This window comes from Amblyomma americanum, chromosome 8 (genome assembly GCF_052857255.1).
Source record: "Amblyomma americanum isolate KBUSLIRL-KWMA chromosome 8, ASM5285725v1, whole genome shotgun sequence".
In the NCBI taxonomy this organism is placed as follows: domain Eukaryota; kingdom Metazoa; phylum Arthropoda; class Arachnida; order Ixodida; family Ixodidae; genus Amblyomma; species Amblyomma americanum.
The window spans coordinates 64229043-64250763 of record NC_135504.1 but is presented as its reverse complement, the minus strand read 5'-3'; the positions used below and the strand labels follow the sequence as shown (position 1 = coordinate 64250763).

General features: G+C 45.7%; 1 pseudogene across 1 annotated transcript in view; it reads left to right on the top strand.

The window, feature by feature from the left end:
- Positions 1-21721, top strand: part of LOC144102444 (cytosolic endo-beta-N-acetylglucosaminidase-like) — a 43395-nt pseudogene that overhangs the window by 13414 nt on the left and 8260 nt on the right. Inside the window, exons 6-8 of the transcript XR_013308209.1 lie at positions 13541-13640; positions 14159-14267; positions 15029-15216. The product of XR_013308209.1 is annotated as a cytosolic endo-beta-N-acetylglucosaminidase-like (transcript). The remainder of the gene's footprint in view (positions 1-13540; positions 13641-14158; positions 14268-15028; positions 15217-21721) is intronic.

Below are 21721 nucleotides of genomic sequence, written 5' to 3'. Positions count from 1 at the left end.
GCCAAAATTTCTGCGGATCAGTCTTTAGAAACTCTGCTAAAGTGTGCGAAAAATATTTAGTCCTGGCGCAGTTCATTTTCGATAATAGATCGTGTTTGATTTCTTTAATCAGTGGCGTTGACGTCCCCTGCTTCTTATTATATCTCTTAAGTCTACACTCAATTTGTATAATTTCACGAGTAATACATGGATTTTTCCCCCTTTTAAATATTTTTCTGTCTGGAACGTAATTTTTAATGCAATGCCTAAGCACATTAGCGAACCATTGCCAAGAGCTTTCCACATCATCACATGTAATCCCAAGATTTTCTTCAATATAGTCAATAATCGCCACACCGTCAGCACTACTAAATTCCTTAACTGTAACGACACCAAGCTCATGTGTTTTTGATTTTTTAACCTTTTAGGAAAAAGAAATTAACTTATGGTCAGATATGCTGGGTTCAATTGTAACAGTTCCTTCTCTAAATCCTTCACTAATGAACAGCAAGTCAAGAATTGATGTTTTGCAACTACGTTCAGTAACTATTTGATCAAGAGCAAGCATAACATCTAGGATAATATCGCTTGCATGCGATAATCCAAAAGACATTGCTCCAATTTAATAAAGGCAAATTAAAGTCACCTGTTACAATCACATTCTTGTTTCGTAACAACAACAATCGATCATACAATTTACTCAAGAAGCTTTCATCGGCATCCGGAGCACGATAAACTGCACACAAATGAAACGCCATTTCCTTCACTTTGATTTTCAAAAAAAGGCTTTCATGCTCAGCAATCTGGCTTTCAATATCAACATTGACAGGATTTAACAACAACAGCAACACCACCCCTCTAGATCCTCGGTCCCGACGATATAACTGATAACCTGGTGGGACTATGTTATCGTCAATGATTTGCTAGTGTAGCCATGTTTCAGTTATGACACACACGTGCGGATCCAAAGAAAGCAAACATTCTTCCAGTTTATCTGTTTTGTTCACAATGCTTGCATTGAGAGACCGCACATCGGACATATCTGGCCATTAACTTTCAGATAAAGATGTGGTGTTGCATTCTATCAATCTTCTAGAGTTTAGAACAGCATCCCATTCATAGTACAGCTCATCAATCTTCAGCTTGTCATAAAACGAAGAATCTTACTTCCAGCCTTTTTTTCCAAGTTTTGCACTTTGTCAAAGATGCTTGTGTTTGCACAACGTTTCCGCGCAATAGTCATCGATTCTAATGTTTTCTCCCTTCAGTTTAGATACATTGCTCCAGACTGCTTGCTTTTCCCTATAGTCTTGAAAGTACATTACGACAGGGCGATTAGAAGAACTTTTCCCTAATCTATGAATTCGAGCTACAGATGAACACTGCACTCCCAATTTAGCAGAAAAAAAATCAGCGATAACTTTTCTGCACAAGTCTGACTGATTCAATAGGACCTTCCTTTACGCCAAAAACAATTATATTTGACCTTTGACTTCTATCTTCTAAATCTTCAAGCCTGGCTTGATGCCGTGTATGTGCATCCTGCACTCCATTCAAAGCTATGCTTATGTTTTCAATTTCATCTGTTTTTGTCCCCAGCTCTCTTATGTTTGCCTCTATGTTATTTAAGCGATCACCAAAGTTCCCCAGTGCCCTTTCTGTTGCCTCTAAACGAACCCTAATGCCTTTCTGCCCCTCAATGAGTGTCTGAATTATTTCATCAACTGTTGGGCCTGGATTCATCTCTGTATCTCCACAAATAAGCAGTTATAGGCAGAGTTTAGACATGTGCATGGGCACGGGGGTCAATTACAGGGCAAGGGGATCAGGTAACAGAGACGCCAGTTGTTGAGAGTGAAGAGAGCACCTTGCATGGTGTTATATTTGCAGTGGAGGAAGTGAATTGAAAAAAAAAAATTGCGGTGCAAAAACAACTCAGCCAGCACTTGTAGACTTCAAGGGAAGTACAGCACAGAAGTGGTGCTCCCACTGTTGCTTCGGAAATATTCTTCGCTATTTTTGTAGATTGGGAAAAGTCTGTGGCTTCTATAGTACTATATATATAAATAGTGTAAAAAAGCCAACAGCTATTGAAGGGAACCAAATTTTCTTTATGTTTATATCATGGTTTTGAGGCAGAAGTTGTTTTTATTGTACACTGGTGGAACCGAACATGGCTGCTTTCTTTTGAGAAAACAAGCTTTAGGTGCTGGCATTTGAGTTGCTGGAATATTTCTCCGCTCTAGGATGCCTTAGAACAATAGCTTTTCAGCTACAGCGCGAGTGCCAGAGGAGATTGTTGATATGGAAGAAGTCAGCCTAAATGTATTTTGCACGAATTTTGAAGGAGAATCCCAGACACAAGCCAAAGGTGTCTGGTGTCCACAAATTTATTCACAAGAGGACTTGCTCAGCCAGTGGGGAGAAGAGTCGTCGGCAAGCGAGTTGGTGCGCCGCCGACATCCAAGTACATAGCTGCCGTGCTCAGATCTATACGTGCCATCCGAGTGTGCTTGGATATATCATCTTCTTCTTGAGCTGAGCTGCCGCAGCACATGACAAATTCATTGTGCTGATACATTCATGCATAGTGCTGCCATTTTGTGAGGGTGCATTTTGTGAACATGGGCTCTTCATATATAACAAGAATAAAAGCGCAACAACACGACACAAAGAAGGAGGAAACCGACAGGACAGGCGCTAACTTGCAACACTTTACTGTCTTCATAAACCGCCGCGTATATATCAACCACAGGGGGGTAAAGACAGATAGGGGGGAACACAGTTGAAAGCACGTGCGTAGAAAACTCGAATATGGCACAACAAGAACAGGTGATTCCGCATATACTATGCCATATCTAAAAACTGACATTCTTTTTTATACATCACGATCGACGGGGTGCTAACACATGCAATCCCACTCTTACATATTCTGTGCACTTCTATCAATTCGCGTGCGATCGTGTCTTTACTTTTGCAGATTACACTTGTTTCCAGAAGTTTTGCTCCACATGCCTTCTTTCTTCCTTCTTCTTCTTTCCAGCATTCCTTACAGTGAATCGGTAGATTTGACCCGGTCCCATTCTTTAATGACAGACTGTGTTCTCTCAAACGGTCATTAATACATCGCCCCGTTTGGCCGATGTAAGTTTTACCACACGTCAGTGGGATGCTATACACAACTCCGACCGCACAATCTACAAAAAGATTAGCATGTTTCGTTTGGCAAACTTTATTCTTGTCGTTATCCGGGTTAGTCATTCGGCACAATGCGGCGAGTTTCCTGGGAGCAGAAAAAACCACTGGCACCTTGTACTTGGAAGCAACATGCTTAAGATTATGTGCAACTTTATGCGAATACGGGATCACAACTGGTCTAATTTTCTTTTCTGAGGTTCCACTTTCGGCTCTTTTTTTCTTTTCGTACTTTCTTCACCTTTTTTAGTAAAGCTTCGCTGACTGAGCTCAAGACCGAAGGTGGAAAGCCCGCCTGTTTTAGCTTCTGAATCTGGGCGTAAAAGCTTTCCTGCGCTTTGTGGCAACACGACTTCTTTAGAGAGGATTCCAGGCACATCATGGCGACGGCGCGCTTTACCGTTTTCGAATGCGTAGAGCCGTACGGCAACAGTTCCTTGCGGGCACGGGGGCAATACTTCCAGCATGCGCTTTCGTCAGTAATGGTGATGTCAATATCTAAAAACTGCAAGCTATTTCCCTTCGGGAGCTCATAGGTAAAATGTAAGCATCCAGAGTGATTTTTAAAATCAGCTAAAACTTCTTCCACGACCCGCTGGTAGGACAAAGATGATTGTTTCCTTAATACAATTAAAAAGTCGTCAACGTACCTAAAACTCTTCAAAACACTGCCGTCAACAAAAGCACCTGCCAAGGCTTTGTCAATACCCGCAAGAAAAATGTTGCACAGTATGGGTGCCACACACAAACCAATATACATATTCCGTTCTTCTGCAAATAGACCCGATCCTGGAACGAGACAGTCGTGGAACCCAAGTAAAATTCTAAATGTTTCAGCAAGTTATCTACTGAAATGCGCGCGGAATTTTGGAAGGCAATTGGGCCATTTTCCTCAATGCAGAGCGAAACAGCCGCCAGCAACTCTGGTTGTGGAACGGAGTAAAAAAGATCAACAACGTCAACTGAAAAGATATATCCGACGAACTCGTTGTTACTCAAAAATTCACTAATATCAAGGCTGTTCCTGACAAAGAACGGATCATCTACTACCAAGGTTTTGAGCTGTTTCAAAAGATAGCGGCTAACCAGGTTCTGCCAGGTGCCTCTTTCACCGACTATGCACCTAAAAGGAACAAGTTCTTTATGGGTTTTGGTGGTAAAAAATACATCCAAATTATTACTCTTGCAGTCACGAACACCGTTTGCGAGCTTAATCAAACCCAGCTCCTGACACAAAGAAAAGGCTTGACTTTTTACCTTCCCTGGTTTCAGTTTTGTCGCCTTGAAATTTCGGCGAATGGCCTCATTCGCTTTTTCACCGAACATGCCCGCCGGCATGGCGACGAACCCTCCTTCTTTGTCGGCCTGCATGAGCCGAAGGTCATTGTTCCGGAAAAAATCCACAACACGCTTCGTTGGCGATCGAGGACGGCGTCCGGCGTTGGGAACGGTCCTGATGAGGCTATCAACCCCATCCAAGAGGATATCTTTCTTTGTCCTCTTCATCGGCTTTGTTGGCCAAACTTCGATTCACGGAGAGGAGCTCATGCTGCGAGATCTTGGGCTCTAGGCTGTACTTTGGCCCTTTCTTGAGTATCCCAGCGATGTCTTCCGGCAGGCAGGCTCCTCCTAGAACTTGAAGCGCCGTGCCGGCACCTTGCGTTTTCTTGCTTCTCTTTGGTAACACAAGAAGCGTCCTTCGCCACAAAAACTCTGTGGTCTGATCTGCGAGCTTTCTCATAGAGCGTAGCTTTACGACGGCGATGCTCAGTGGATTCCGGGCCATGCAGATGCATTGAAGCCAATCCCTGTACAGGCGAACTTGTCGCCACAACTCTGAACGTAGAATCCGGCACATTCTTTTCACATGACCAAGGGAAGGCCTGGTGAACCCAAATAATGCGGCGATTTCATGCGGTACAAGTCCATTCTTGTTGCAGTATCCGAGAACCCTTGCACGGCACGTCGTACTATAGCAATGTGGCTGATTACCACGGAGGCATCTGGAAGACTTGAAGAATTACATATAAAAGGGCCCACAGTAGAAGAAAGGTACTTCAGTAAAACACTCTCCGGGGCATGTTGGTTCATAGCTAACAAGAATAAAAGCGCAACACTGTGGGCCCTTTTATATGTAATCCTTCAAGTCTTCCAGATGCCTCCGTGGTAATCAGCCACATTGCTAGTACGACGTGCCGTGCAAGGGTTCTCGAATACTGCAACAAGAATGGACTTGTACCGCATGAAATCGCCGCATTATTTGGGTTCACCAGGCCTTCCCTTGGTCATGTGAAAAGAATGTGCCGGATTCTACGTTCAGAGTTGTGGCGACAAGTTCGCCTGTACAGGGATTGGCTTCAATGCATCTGCATGGCCCGGGATCCACTGAGCATCGCCGTCGTAAAGCTACGCTCTATGAGAAAGCTCGCAGATCAGACCACAGAGTTTTTGTGGCGAAGGACGCTTCTTGTGTTACCAAAGAGAAGCAAGAAAACGCAAGGTGCCGGCACGGCTCTTCAAGTTCTAGGAGGAGCCTGCCTGCCGGAAGACATCGCTGGGATACTCAAGAAAGGTCCAAAGTACAGCCTAGAGCCCAAGATCTCGCAGCATGAGCTCCTCTCCGTGAATCGAAGTTTGGCCAACAAAGCCGATGAAGAGGACAAAGAAAGATGCCTCTTGGATGGGGTTGATAGCCTCATCAGGACTGTTCCCAACGCCGGACGCCGTCCTCGATCGCCAACGAAGCGTGTTGTGGATTTTTTCCGGAACAATGACCTTCGGCTCATGCAGGCCGACAAAGAAGGAGGGTTCGTCGCCATGCCGGCGGACATGTTCGGTGAAAAAGCGAATGAGGCCATTCGCCGAAATTTCAAGGCGACAAAACTGAAACCAGGGAAGGTAAAAAGTCAAGCCTTTTCTTTGTGTCAGGAGCTGGGTTTGATTAAGCTCGCAAACCATGTTCGTGACTGCAAGAGTAATAATTTGGATGTATTTTTTACCGCCAAAACCCATAAAGAACTTGTTCCTTTTAGGTGCATAGTCAGTGAAAGAGGCACCTGGCAGAACCTGGTTAGCCGCTATCTTTTGAAACAGCTCAAAACCTTGGTAGTAGATGATCCGTTCTTTGTAAGGAACAGCCTTGATATTAGTGAATTTTTGAGTAACAACGAGTTCGTCGGATATATCTTTTCAGTTGACGTTGATCTTTTTTACTCCGTTCCACAACCAGAGTTGCTGGCGGCGGTCTCGCTCTGCATTGAGGAAAATGGCCCAATTGCCTTCCAAAATTCTGCGGGCATTTCAGTAGATAACTTCCTGACACTTTTAGAATTTTACTTGGGTTCCACGACTGTCTCGTTCCAGGATCGGGTCTATTTGCAGAAGAACGGAATATTGGTTCGTGTGTGGCACCCATACTGTGCAACATTTTTCTTGCGGGTATTGACAAAGCCTTGGCAGGTGCTTTTGTTGACGGCAGTGTTTTGAAGAGTTTTAGGTACGTTGACGACTTTTTAATTGTATTAAGGAAACAATCATCTTTGTCCTACCAGCGGGTCGTGGAAGAAGGTTTAGCTGATTTTAAAAATCACGCTGGATGCTTAGATTTTACCTATGAGCTCCCGAAGGGAAATAGCTTGCAGTTTTTAGATATTGACATCACCATTACTGACGAAAGCGCATGCTGGAAGTATTGCCCCCGTGCCTGCAAGGAACTGTTGCCGTACGGCTCTACGCATTCGAAAACGGTAAAGCGCGCCGTCGCCATGATGTGCCTGGAATCCTCTCTAACGAAGTCGTGTTGCCACAAAGCGCAGGAAAGCTTTTACGCCCAGATTCAGAAGCTAAAACAGGCGGGCTTTCCACCTTCGGTCTTGAGCTCAGTCAGCGAAGCTTTACTAAAAAAGGTGAAGAAAGTACGAAAAGAAAAAAGAGCCGAAAGTGGAACCTCAGAAAAGAAAATTAGACCAGTTGTGATCCCGTATTCGCATAAAGTTGCACATAATCTTAAGCATGTTGCTTCCAAGTACAAGGTGCCAGTGGTTTTTTCTGCTCCCAGGAAACTCGCCGCATTGTGCCGAATGACTAACCCGGATAAGGACAAGAATAAAGTTTGCCAAACGAAACATGCTAATCCTTTTGTAGATTGTGCGGTCGGAGTTGTGTATAGCATCCCAGTGACGTGTGGTAAAACTTACATCGGCCAAACGGGGCGATGTATTAATGACCGTTTGAGAGAACACAGTCTGTCATTAAAGAATGGGACCGGGTCAAATCTACCGATTCACTGTAAGGATTGCTGGAAAGAAGAAGAAGGAAGAAAGAAGGCATGTGGAGCAAAACTTCTGGAAACAAGTGTGATCTGCAAAAGTAAAGACACGATCGCACGCGAATTGATAGAAGCGCACAGAATATGTAAGAGTGGGATTGCATATGTGTTACATGTGTTAGCACCCCGTCGATCGTGATGTATAAAAAAGAATGTCAGTTTTTAGATATGGCATAGTATATGCGGAATCACCTGTTCTTGTTGTGCCATATTCGAGTTTTCTACGCACGTGCTTTCAACTGTGTTCCCCCCTATCTGTCTTTACCCCCCTGTGGTTGATATATACGCGGCGGTTTATGAAGACAGTAAAGTGTTGCAAGTTAGCGCCTGTCCTGTCGGTTTCCTTCTTCTTTGTGTCGTGTTGTTGTGCTTTTATTCTTGTTAGCTATGAACCAACATGCCCCGGAGAGTGTTTTATTCTTCATATATATAGTGCTTGAAGAGAGATGACTCAGTCAGGTAGAACCCATTGGAGACACTCCGCTCCATAGGGTCTTTTAGTCTAGTTAAGGAGGGCGAGTGAATTGAAAGATGTTCACTTTAAGTGAAAGCTTCAAATGTAACCTTTCCTGTCCATGAAGGGGACAATGTTTTTTGAAGTCGTCTATACCAGCCGTCTTTAACTGGGCAGTTGCATGCACATAGTTTCCAGAACAACGGAGCGACGATGAGAGCACTGTCACTATATGGTGGCAGGTTTTCATCTCCTACTGAATCTTTATTTAGGCTGCAGTCATTTCTGGCAGCTCAGTTTAGTGGTCAATAATTCTAAGGTCAATCTAGGGATCACCTGTGAACTGCACAGTCACAGTGGTTGTTTCGCTGCATGTTCTTCAGCAACTTCTCTGAACATCTTGAAGAATGATGTACAAAAGCTGTGATCTACAATTCTAGCTCCTGATCTACCATATTCATTTGCCTGCCCAACCTTCAGTGGCCTTCTGCGGATGGCCGATCCCACTTCTTTAGCAGGGCAACAAGCATCACACCAACCAGAGGACATATGTCGCATGGCAGATTCCTGCTCCGACTGAAGTGTTTTCTTTACTTCGACTAACAAGCCAGATGTCTCGTATAGAAAAGCTATTCTTGGAAGTTTTTGCAAATATTCTGGTTTAGACAAGCGCTTTGGGCTTTTGCATCCTCTCTGTCATGATGTCGATGCTCTTGAGAAATGGCGAAATTTGGCTCACGTGGTTCACAACATTTGCGACAAGGTGATGCAAAATTATGAGGGGGTCACTGTGGAGATGCTTTTTTGCCAGAGCAAAAAGCTGCCAGGAAGTGCGGTGTTAAGTTAAAATCATATCTATTTATTTTTATTGTTCAAGACATAAGATTTCAACTTTTACGCCGCAGTTTTTGGCAGCTTTTCGCGAGAGCCTTGGATCAGTACTCTCCGCCGAAACAGCTACTGTTTTGCCCGGAGTTCGGCGGAATCCGACATTTCTTCACCGCAGATTAAAAAAGAATGGTGCCACGCATCGAGCAATAAAATTTCTACTACAGTGACATCACGTTACTACGAAGTTTTCAAAAATGCGTGCCAGAATGCCTATAATTTCAATATAGAAAAGCGCTACTACGATTTCAAAATGCCGAAGATTTCACAATAATGTGCGTAATTTATTTGGGCACCCATAGTAAAGGCACCTCGTTATTGCGAACTTGCTGCCAATTAACGGCGCCGAAAACACTACCAAGGTGCTCGAATTACAGCATGCATCACTGCTGTGATGGCTGTCATCATCATTCTCGTGCCTGAAGCTGAGTGCGGGGCTAACGGAACACCAAACCACGTTACCTCTGTGGGCGTGGTTGTGCGAATGAGGCTTCGCTACCCTCGCTGCCTTGTTTTTCTTTGTGCTTTCGCTATCGCAAGTGTTCAGCTGGGCCGCCAAGTTTCATGTGATGCTGAGACAATTTCTTGATTATTGGGTCTGCTGATACCCGCGTTTAGAACAAGTAGTGACAGTTTTTTCCCTATCGGAGAAGGCATGATGACAATGAACTGCCCCACCTACAAGAACGGCCCGACCACTTAGTTTCGGTTTCATTTTTCCCAGCTTCACACCAGACCGCAGCGACGGCTCGAGCAGCCAGCATCCACCAGTCAATCTATCCCGGCTGAGCATCGTACACTGATTGGCGTGCCGCTATCGTTTCCTTCCGCATTTTTTCTCTCCACTTCGGCACCGCTGAGCCGTTTTGTTCGCTTCCTTTCGCATGGCTCTGTTCTTCCAGTGCGCCAAAACCACGCACTCGTCATGCGCTGTCTGCTTCTTATGCAGTGATCAAGCAGTGCCGCTTATGATGGGTGTGGTGTGGTAGTGGTACAGCTCCACCGCATTGCACCATGAATGATGCGGAATGCTGTTATGATTTTGGAACAGTTCTGCTGTGGTGCTCCCGACAGTATGCAATCAATGAAGCATTGATGGAAATGTGAAAAGTAGTCGTTGCTACTCTGTTCTCACCTCAGAATCAGGCAACCATTGCCTAGTCTTTCACCAAATAAGTTTACAGTAGTTTTTTCGTGGCCATTCGATAATTCAAACATCTTTTCTGGGCCCCTGGGAGCTTAATTAATGGGCTTATACTTTGTTAGCTTTGATTTCTGAGTATTTCATTATTACGATATTTCAGTTTAACGAACGATTGTTGGCAGTCCTGCAAAGTTCGTCGTATCGTGATTTCACTGTAATGACAAACACTTTCCTTGAATCGAGTGTACGCCCTGCGCTCTTCAAGAGGGAACGCAGCATTGGGGAAATATTCTAGTCTACAAGAGTCTAAAATATCGGTGGTACTGTTTTGAGTTTCTACTCAGTGTTTAGATCTGCTCATTGAAAGGCAAAGGAGGAGGGTTGTTTCTCGATGAAAAACGACCATTGTCCTAAACGTGGCCAGAAACCAGTGCTTTTCAGTTTTAACTGATGCCATAATTTTTTTTTGTGGCGGATGTTTATCAGTGTTTTTAATAGTGGAAACTCGACCTATATACACATAGCCAGGGGGACTGGCACCATGGAACTGCTAAGGGACACTTTTGCCAGGTTGATAAGCCAGGTTACGATGTCATCGGACTCATTGGTTCTGGAGATGCCTTTGGACCACATCTGAGAAGTAGAACAAGCTATTTTGGGCAAGGGGTGTGCATTTACATAGCACCACAGGCCCATGAAGTCCTCACTGCAGATGTGATTGCATTGGAAATGTCTCTAATTTTTGTTACTGGAACCAATCTGTATGCAAATTAACCTCTGCATAATATGTGCAGCTGTGATGAGCCCACCTCAGACACCTCAGATTGGTCAACTCCCCCAATTTCAGATGGGCATTTCTTGCAAAAGGTCGACATAACATTAATGAATTAATTTTTTGTTTTTCGTATGTCAGAAGTACTTGGAACATTCGCTTCGAAATTATTTGTAGAGAATTATTATTCTATTTGAATTTGTTTCAAGCCAGTCACCACTACTCACACATGCCTAAGTTTTTACTTCTGCTTCAGTGGATTATGGTGCCCATTTTGTTGTGAAGCTGCTAGAATTGATAAGACCTACTATGATGAGAAAGCCCTACAGTGATTTCATGTGGCTATGGAAGTGAAGTACGGCACATGCCATAAGATATAGCACCTTCAGGCACCAATTTAATCTTCTGAAAAGAAAATTCTTTTGCATAAATGATGATCAGCAGAGTAAGCAGAAGTGATGTGCAAAAAATTATGCAAAAATATTCATATTTAAGCATATTTTATTCGCGTCCACATTTGTGGGCATGGTGCCTAAACCTGATACATGAACGTAAGCACTGCTACATTTGCTTGCCTTTTCTAACTGATTGTTAGACACGAATAAATGTTTAGCTGTGAGGATGTACACTTCAGGGAATTATTCTGTAGTTCATGACTTATAAAACAGATAAAATTAAGCAGTCATTCTGTGACAACGGGCTGAGGAAAATGGGTATTTTGAGCACCAAACATGGCTTTAGATGTGCAGCCTTCATGTCGGTACCATTATGTAATTAACATGTTCAGAAGTTGGGGCCAATGGTTGCTTCCATCGCAAGTAATGCTTCAATTCCGGCTGCATCGGAGGGGACTGGAGTGATCCGAGCACAGGCAGAAAGGAAGAGAGAAATAGCATATTGTGGCAGGTTTTACACATGGGTTTTTCAAAAATGAAAAATCAGTTTAAAGGCCATTGTTTGCTCAATTTATGTCAGAGACCTGAAACAAACTGTCCCCTCGCTCTACCGATGTGCTGACTGTTATTTTTTAGCCTTGGAGCTGAGCGGCCAGCTCTGAACTGACCATGGTGTGAGGGCATGGGTTCCCCTTTTTGCATCCCCCCTTGTGTAGTGCTGCCACTTTGTATTTTCCTGTCTCGAGTTTCATACAAAATGTAATGATTCTTGCTAAAACCACCGCAGCGATATTTTCGAAACGATAGAGAAAAATTGTTCTGACTCACTGAAAATGGCTGCTTCCTTCGGATTCATGGGTTTTACAATCAAGCACAGGTGGTCTCAGAGCCCTTTTTGTATACTGGCAAGGGGCTTAAGCCCCTCCTAGATCTCCCTGTCTTTAAGCACTGGTCATAGTGCGCGGTGTTTGTCGGCAGCAGCTCAGCTAAGTGGCGTTTCTTTGTGACCATCTGCGGGTCTTCATTGCGCGGTCGGCTGTACTTTGGAGGTGCTTCTCCATTGGCTATTTCATGAAAAACGCTTCAGCATTGGAGTAATCTAACGTTCTCTTTGTACGAGCATAGTTTTCAACGCCCGTAAGCGGTAAGCCCATTTCGTACCATACGTGCACAAAGAAACGGCGCGTTCTGGCGAGAAGACGCCACTGATAATTTCGTCATTAAGGCGCCATGTCCACATTTGTGGATGCACCACTTTGAACGTCCACCACAGCACTTTTTCTTCGTCTGTGACGATGAAAATTTGTGTGCCATTTCTACATTAACCTATCGACACATTCTGAGCCCTACATTGCATGATTCGGGATCATTTCTAAATATAGGATGCAAAAAGTAAAGCTATTTACTCGTACCTCCAAAAAAATGACGTGATGCACATATTTTCTTTTCACAAATGCATTTCGCTGTAGCTGCAAGAAATTGCACCACAAACTTGACAGGAAGAATCAAAATGGTAAAAGCACGGTATTCAAAGGAGGAAATTCACCTTGCGTGCGAAAATATGAGGAGGCTTAGTTACGCCCACATATGTGGACGCAGTGCCCGAAGGGGATATGTTAAATTTCTGTTAATAACTAACTCATTTAGCAAGCAAAGTCTATATATATGCTAAGTGATAGGCCAAAAATATTAGGCAGAATTTTATTTGTTGCCAGGGAGAGACATGGTGAAGTTGTAGTTTAAAGTATTGATGTCTTATGACATCTGATGACTTGGCCTTCTTTATTTCTGACTTTTGATTGGTGAGAAGGCATTTTCATTCTGAACACTTTCTTTGTATTTAAAATGGCTTAACCTGTTTGTGTGATGTCAAATTTACCCTTGCAATTTATTGATAGGCGCCTTCTTCTATTTCTTATTTTTTGTTTGCTACTTTTCCTCAGTAGAAGTATGTCTGTTACAGTCAAGAAACCGTTGACATCCAGCATGATGTGCAGCTGGGAACCTGGTGAATATCAATAGTATGATGCCTATTGTAGAGTGCAAAAAAAAAGGAATATGTAAGGTTTCTGACGGGGATTGACGTAAAACATGTGAGCAAAAAAAGGGTGCAATTAGTGGCACTATTTAGGGCCAGGAACTTTGGTAATCTATGATCTTGTGAAATGGAAAGCACACATAATAAGGCTTGACCCTGACAAGCAAGGCAAAAACACAAATTTAAAAGCAATGAAACAGCGATTGAAAAGATTGTGCAAATCCTAACTATATAGTTTGAAAGCAATATTTTTCACAAGCCTCACATTTTCATTGAATGTTTCGGCAATGTGCACACTGCAGGGGATGACTGTGGCAGCCTTGGTGACTCAAATTTTGTTTCAGGAAGTTGAAGCAGCTTGCAAGCATGGTTTGTCATCAGCCATTTTTGATGCAGGCTGGGTATACAAGAACCAAGACGAGGTGGAGTCTGCTGCCAGTCAGTGCCGGTAAGTTGCGCTGAAGGTCTCGGATGTCCATGCTCAGTGTGAAACGTGCACTGCAGTGTGACCTGCATAGCTAAGTTCCAGTTGTAGAATCACTTCTGAAATTGAGACTAAACTGTTCTGCTGGCCAAGTTGCTGGCTATAGTGTGCTCCCATATATCATGCAGAAATTGCATTCAGTCGAGTTTTGTTTATTACCTTTGTGTACCTAATTACACTGCAGTTATGACAAACAATAGCCCAAGACATTCTTATTATGCTTAATGCTGCATTTGGTTGTAGCATCTACTTGCTTGTTTTGTTCATAGCAAATTAAACTGTGTTGTATAATCTTGGAGAGGTTTAACCTCAAACCAGCGAAGCTAAATTTCAATGAAAAACATTGCTAGTGCCACGTGTTTCTAGAAATGTGATACTGCATGAAGTAGCAGAGTAACTGTGAGGCTCCTGCAAGACATGTTAAGTATTTTTATCTCATGATGGTTTATTTTTATTCGTGCACTGTGCTGCAACCTTTGCAGGTTCTGGGACTGTCTACAGTGCTGCTGTCCCGAGTGGTATGTGAGGACACTGCCGCTCCGAACAAGTTTCTGTCAGGGATTTGGCGAAAAACTGTTTGAGGCAGGGCAGGTCAGCCATCTTCTTTACGTCTTTTAACTACATTAAAGGGACAGTCTACTGCCAGAGGCGAACATCTAAACATACTGGCTTATTATTGTACAATTTTATCATATGATGATAGCAGCATGGCCACAACTCTGAAGTTTTCGCAGGATTGTTCCAAAAGTTGGGTCAGAGCTGACATTTGTACCATGCTATGTTAAATCTTAGCGGCTGTCCAGGTTACCGAACTACTACACCTGGAATTGATGTAATACACTTTATATATAAGACTGAGGGCAAACAATGTCATCTTTGTTATTTTTTCTTGAAGAAACTCCAGAATGGCTTAATTTTTTTTTACTTGCAGCTTGTTATCATTATTTGCCCTGTTTACTCATCATCACTTCTAATGTTTTCAAAATGGCAGGCTGCCACTATACGGCCAGTGACACTGCCATTGGCACTGCCACGGGCTACGAACTACCTATACCAGCTTGTTATACTACCTTGGATATAACAATATTTTGCATGTTAACCTTAAATATAACAAACTTTCTTGTGTTGACCTCAGATATAACAAACTTGTTTTAACCTCAGATATAATGAGCCTAAGTACACTACCTAAGTGAGGTTCACAGCATTAAAGCTTCTTTCTGACGGTGTACAGACGTGTACTAGACGTGATAAGAAACAGCATAAGGGAGGATGCATTTTTTCTAGTTTTGCATATGTGCATGCACACGAAACAGGCAGACAAGATGCTGCTTCACATGGCCGTCTTAGTGCAGGAGGTGAGCTCCGTGGCCTGGTCCGACCTGTCCCAGCAGCAGCTGCAGCCACAAGACCAGGGACGCTCGCTCTGCGATGGTTGTGGAGTGGCCGAGGTGTGCACGGAGTGGGCGTACAACGGAGGCGGCTGCCTCCTCTTGCGCTTCACCCCCGACGTGGCTAAGCCCAGGGCATTGCCTTACTTCAGGTTAGGCAGCAGTTCTGGAAGCCAGAAAAAGCACCTCTTATTACCCTAAAGGCCTCATGAGGGGCACCTATGGAATAGGGGTGTTAGTGAAATGATCAACACTCCTTCAAGAGACAAAGACCTTAGCCTTGCCCCCATGTTACTTGGTGGGAGTTTGCTTGACTCTTTTCTTTGGGATATTTGGGCTTTCACCTGGAATTTGCAGGCCTTTGATAATTTTCTTGAAGTGATTGACAGTTTCAAATGAGATTGGAGTCCTGGGTTGTTTTTCACGGCAATCATTACAGGTGGTCAAGTGTTCAGTATGACTTCGAGCAAATCACCTTTTGTCAGTTCTGCATAGGTCTGCATGCTCATTCATGACTGCACCTGCACTTGCATCCACTCGCTCCCTCTTACAGATGTCGACATCACCAGTGAGCGTGGGCGTGCCGTTTTTTAGATCTCCAAAGTTGCAATCGCCAGTTGCAGTGTACGCACCGCGAGTAGTCAGCTATGGCTGTACGGCTGGAAATAAATCTCATAAATACTTTTGAAGTAGAAGACTGGGCAGCCACTGTCAAAGCTCTGTTGGTAAAGCACCATATTTGAAATATGGAGGTTGTGGGTTTGGATCCCACCGGCAGCTTGTGGTTGTTTTTTCTTTACTTTCTAATCGATTGTCTTTTAACCAATAAGTGGATACACTACTAATTTCTCTTCGATCAACATCGTCATGACCAGCCGGACTACGCTCACTGGAGGACAAAGGCCGCTCCCATATCTCTCCACTTAACCCTGTCCTGTGCCAGCTGTGGCCGGCCTATAGCAGCAAACTTCTTAATCTCGTCCGCTGACCTAACTTCCTGCGCTCCCTACTACACTTGCGTTCTCTTGGAATTCAGTCCGTTACTCTTACGGGCCATCGGTTATCTTGCCTTCGCCTCCTTTACCTTGCCTTTGATAAACACCACAAATTAAAAAAAAAGTAGAAACATTCTTCCTAGCCTTTCTTTGTTTCTGTGACTGCTGGCTTCCATAATATGTCTTGTGTATTAGCCATTTAGTGGCATCTTTCAATCTGTGCGCATCCTTGCATAGAGAAGATCACTAAGAATGCCAACAGTAAAACTCATCATGTTACCTCATCATCAATTTTGTTGTGGTGTATTGACAGGGGCAGAGCTAATACACACACAAGCAGTGATTGCTTCTCACTGTGAAAACTGCATCCTTGCTTGCAAAATTTTAAATTAATATGCCTACTTTCTTGTTAATATCGAATATTAATAAGCTCGAAGACATTCCAGAAGTCGGAGAAGCCGAACTTTCTACGATTATTTGTGTATGATGGCATGCTGGATAAGACGCACATAGCACGGGCACAAATATCTGGCAGGTACTCATGTGGATGCAGCATTTGCGCCTACTTGCACCTGCGCCACAAGTCTGTGCAGATCGGTTCCGACATACTCTTGCGCTTCGGAAGTGCACATAGTGAGAGCTTTAGAAATCATCAATGTCGGGTGTACTGTCTTCCGAGAGGCCCTTGTCAGAGAGATTTTTCCTTAGAAACCCGTTTTTGGCACCGTCCTGCATTTCTTAAAATCACAACCGGCAAGCTCCTTGAAAACGCTGGCCCAAGCATCTGCGATCCACCTGTGCAGTGTGGCTAGAGAGGCCCGTCTCCAGCAGCATAACTGCAGGCTCTCCCTCATCCAGACCTTGTAGCAGCGCTTGACGTGGTGCTGATGCTTTTGGCAGCTGCGAAAAATGCAGCCAAGTACAGTTAAACCTGGAGGTAACGAATCTCCATATAGCCAATTCCTCGATGTAATGAAGTCCACATATGTGGACGTAATGTCTCAAAGCTGCTGTATTAATGCAAACACTGCCATATTTTCTTGCCTTTCCTAACTGATCATTAGACATCAATGAATGTTTAGCTTTGAGGATGTATGCTCCAGAGAATTATCCTTCAGTAAATGAGTTACGAAGCAGATAAAAACAGATGTGCGACGAGAGGCAGAGGAAAATTCCGCATTTCCAGCACCGAGTGCAAGTTTTGGATGTGCAGCCTTCACGTCTGCACTGTTGGGCATTTAATGCATTCAGAAATTGGGGCCAATGGTTGGCAGTGCTTAAAGTTTTGCTGCATTGAATGGGTCTCTATTTATTTGAACACAGGTAGAGAGAGAGAAAGCTACTTGCACCCTTTTGTTTATACATGTTTTTGTTACAAAGAGGAGAAATTTTTAAAGGTTATTGGTTGTTCAATTTATGTCAGAGACCTGAAACAAACAATCCTCGCGCTCCACCAGTGTGCTGATTGTTGTCGTGTAGCCTTGGAGCTGAGCAGCCAGCTCTGAACTGACTTGTGGTGTGAGGGTACGGGTTCCCCCTTTTCATCCACCTTTTGAGTAGTGCTGCCCACTTTGTATTTTTCTCTTTTGGGTTTTATAAAATAAATTGATGATTTTTGCTAAAAGCAAAAGCGACATTTTGAAAACGATAGACAAGAAGTTATCAGACTACCACGGACAAAAAAAAATGGTTGCTTGCTTTGGACTCATGCAGTCTACATTTAAGAATGGGGGGGCCTCAGATCCCTTTTCAATATTGGTGGGGCCTAGGACCCTCCAAGACCCCCTTGGCTTTAAGCACTGATCATAGCACACTGTGTCCGTCTGCAGCGGCTCAGTGTTGTGAGGGTTTTTTGCCGCCATCTGCAGGCCTACATTGTTCTCTCGGCTGCACTTCTTTGGACGTGCTTCTCCACTGGCTATTTTAACGAATAGCGCTTCAGCACTGGTGTCATCAAACGTTCTCCATGTAGAAGCATGGCTTTCAACACATGTAAGCAATAAGCCCATTTCGTAGCACACTTGCCCCAAAAAGTGGTGCATAGAGGCCCCACATAGATATTGCCGCGAATATTTGCAGTGTTTATTCGTTTTTCAAATCTGCCGCGACACCACCTTATCACTTTGTTTGCGACGCAAGACGCGACTAGATTTATCTCGATTGATCGCAGCCAGGCAAAGCTGATTCTACGTTGTTCCGGAATGTTCTAGTAACTTTGCGCCCTTTATCTCGAATGTTCGCTATCAGCTTTAAATTGAGCACGGCCGACAGCGGCGGGCATTCTGTTCGACGACCGCCGAGCACGCTTGTCGCTTCGCCGCCGCCGAGTGATTCAGTCCATTTTGGGTGCAAGTCAGCCCAATAAACAGTTATTTTAGAAGATCCTTTCGTCCGTATTCATCGCTGCTTCGACTGCCGTCACCACTACGTGACATCTGGTGGAGGTGCGGGGTAGCCTTCCATGTTCCGGACGCCCCCTTCAAGTCGTGAAGCCAGCCCTGAGCGCTTCGCACCCGAGGACGAGCCAGCAGCTCAGCGAGCCAGCCGACGTCTCCAGGGAGAGGAGCCTGAGTTCGGGAAACTGCCGGACCGCACAAGACAGCGAAAAGACGCGGCTACGAGCACCGCAATCTCGCCGAAGATGTCGACACCGATTATACTGCAGCAGCCGCGGGTGCCGCCAACTTTCAATGGATCCCTAGGCGAAGACCCTGAAGAATGGTTGGATCAATATGAGCGCGTGGCGTCATTCAACAAGTGGGATGATGCGGCAAAGATTGGACACGTTTTTTTCTCATTGGATGGCTCCGCACGCACGTGGTACGAAAACTACGAGTCGTCCCTTACGACATGGGAGCTATTCAAGAGAGAACTATTGAAGGTATTTACCAGTGTCGTGAGGAAAGAGAGAGCCGAACGACTCCTCGAGTCCAGGATCCAGCTTCCGAATGAGCCCGTCCGCAGCTACGTCGAGGAGATGAAGCGCCTATTTCGCCGCGCCGATCCCGGGATGACCGAGGAAAAGAAAGTTCAGTTCTTAATGCGCGGCGTAAAAGAACAACTCTTTGGCAGCCTCGTCCGTCAGCCGCCAAAAACGGTCGAGGAATTCATGCAGGAAGCCTGCACGATTGAGAAGACCCTCGACGTCCGAGCTCGGCAGTACAACCGCCCTTCCTCTGCCTATGCAATCCGTTCGGACACGCCGGCCACCACCAGCGACAGCTTGCGGGACGTTATCCGCGAAATCGTCCGAGAGGAGCTACGCCGATTACTGCCATCCTCCCCACAGCCACAAGCATCGACTCTGATGGACGTGGTACGGGAAGAAGTGCAACAGGCACTTGGCACCCCGACGGCCACAGAACCCCAGGCCATGACCTACGCCGCTGCAGTAAGGACTGCTCAGCCCCAACGACAACCCCCACGTCCTCCCCGAAATGAGCCACTTGGTCCACAACGCCGCCTCCCAGCCCCAGCCCGCCCAGCCTATGACCGACCCTCAAGCCCCAGGAAATGCGACGCCTGGAGGACTTCCGACAACCGGCCGTTGTGCTTCCATTGCGGTGAGGCCGGCCATATTCTTCGTCACTGCCCGTACCGACGTATCGGTCTTCGAGGATTTGCCGTTAACGCCCCACGACCACGCTTCGGTCAACGTCCGCACGAAATCGACGAGTACCTGCGTCGAGAAGAGTACACGCCGAACCGCTTTTCGCGCTCACCATCGCCGTCAACCTCGCGCTTCGCGTCGCCACGCCGCAGCTACGCAGCCGCGGTACGAGGAAGGTCGCCCAGCCCCCGTAGGGGAAACTAAAGGCAGCAACCTCTGGAGGTGAGGTTGCTCACGAGCTAAACGCCGAAGATCCTCCACCGACCACGCCCCATGAAGACGCTGCACCCGCGACGCCACATGAAGAACCGACACTCGCTGCACCGACGCCGCACACAATGAGAACCTCGACCACGACGCAAGCTACCTTGAAATCGACGCCGCCACCCAGAGGAGCTTCGACCACACGACCAACCCGTGACTCGCATACGCGACGAAGCCGTGACCCGACGCCGAGAGCGACATGCAATGCAAGAGCCAGGACCTCCGACCTAGAAGTGACTATCGACGGCCGGAAAGTTACCGCTCTAGTCGACACAGGAGCCGATTACTCGGTGATGAATGGAACATTCGCTGCGCAGCTCAGAAAAGTCACAACGGCTTGGGACGGCCCACAAATTCGCACCGCTGGGGGCCACCTCATTACGCCATCAGGACAATGCACAGCGCGAGTGACTGTCAAAGGACATACCTATCCTGCGACCTTTGTTGTGCTACCGCAATGCTCCCGCGAAGTGATCTTGGGTATGGATTTCCTTAATGAGCATCAGGCGATCATCGACCTGCGATCCAAGCTGATCACGCTTTCGACGGACGAAGCCATCGCTTCGATGAAAACACGGGAAAATCACGTTGCCCTAAGTGTCCTGGAAGAAGAAGTGAGCGTCCCACCCCGTTCAAGCGTTATCGTGACCGTAGGCGCCACGAAAGCCATAAACACTGAAGCCATCATCGAGGGGAACATGAAGTTGCTACTAGACCGAGGAATCAGCATCGCAAGAGGCATCGCACATTTCCGCAATGGCCAGGCCGAAGTACTGCTGACTAACTTCAGCGAGGAATACCGGCATATTAACAGAGGAACGACGATTGCTTTCTACGACGAAATATCTGACGTACGAGATTCCTTCGCCCTCTCCGACCCCTCCGCAGAACATCCGCCTGACCAAGAGAACTCGCCCACTTTCGACATCAACCCAGCCCTGCACCGGAACAGACAAGACCAGATCCGCAATCTGCTTCAAAACTACAGTGAGTGCTTTTCGACATCGCCGAAGGTGCGACAGACGCCAATTGCCAAGCATCGCATTATAACGGATCAACACGTCCGACCTCTCCGTCAAAGCCCCTACCGTGTGTCTCCGCGAGAACGACAAGCCATCCGGGACCAAGTCGAAGAAATGCTTTGCGACGAAGTCATCCAGCCTTCAAACAGCCCATGGGCGGCACCGGTTGTTCTAGTGAGAAAGAAAGACGGCGCACTTCGATTCTGCGTGGATTACCGCCGCTTGAACAACATAACAAAGAAGGACGTCTACCCCCTCCCCCGCATCGACGACACACTGGACCGCCTCTGCAACGCCAAATATTTCTCATCGATGGACCTCAAGAGCGGCTACTGGCAAATTGAGGTCGACGAAAGAGATCGCGAGAAGACAGCATTCATAACTCCGGATGGGCTGTTTGAGTTCAAGGTGATGCCATTTGGTCTCTGTTCCGCACCAGCGACGTTTCAGCGAGTAATGGATACAGTGCTGGCAGGCCTGAAGTGGCAGATTTGTCTGGTATATTTAGATGACGTCGTTGTCTTCGCCTCGAACTTTGAAGAGCACCTCAAAAGACTTCGAACAGTACTAGACGCAATCAAGTCGTCTGGCCTAACCTTGAAAGCAGAGAAATGCCACTTTGCCTACGAAGAGCTGCTGTTTCTAGGCCACATCGTTAGCAAGGAAGGAGTACGCCCAGACCCGCAGAAAACAGCCGCTATTGAACAGTTTCAACCGCCGGCCGATAAGAAAGCAGTGCGCAGATTTCTCGGACTATGCGCATATT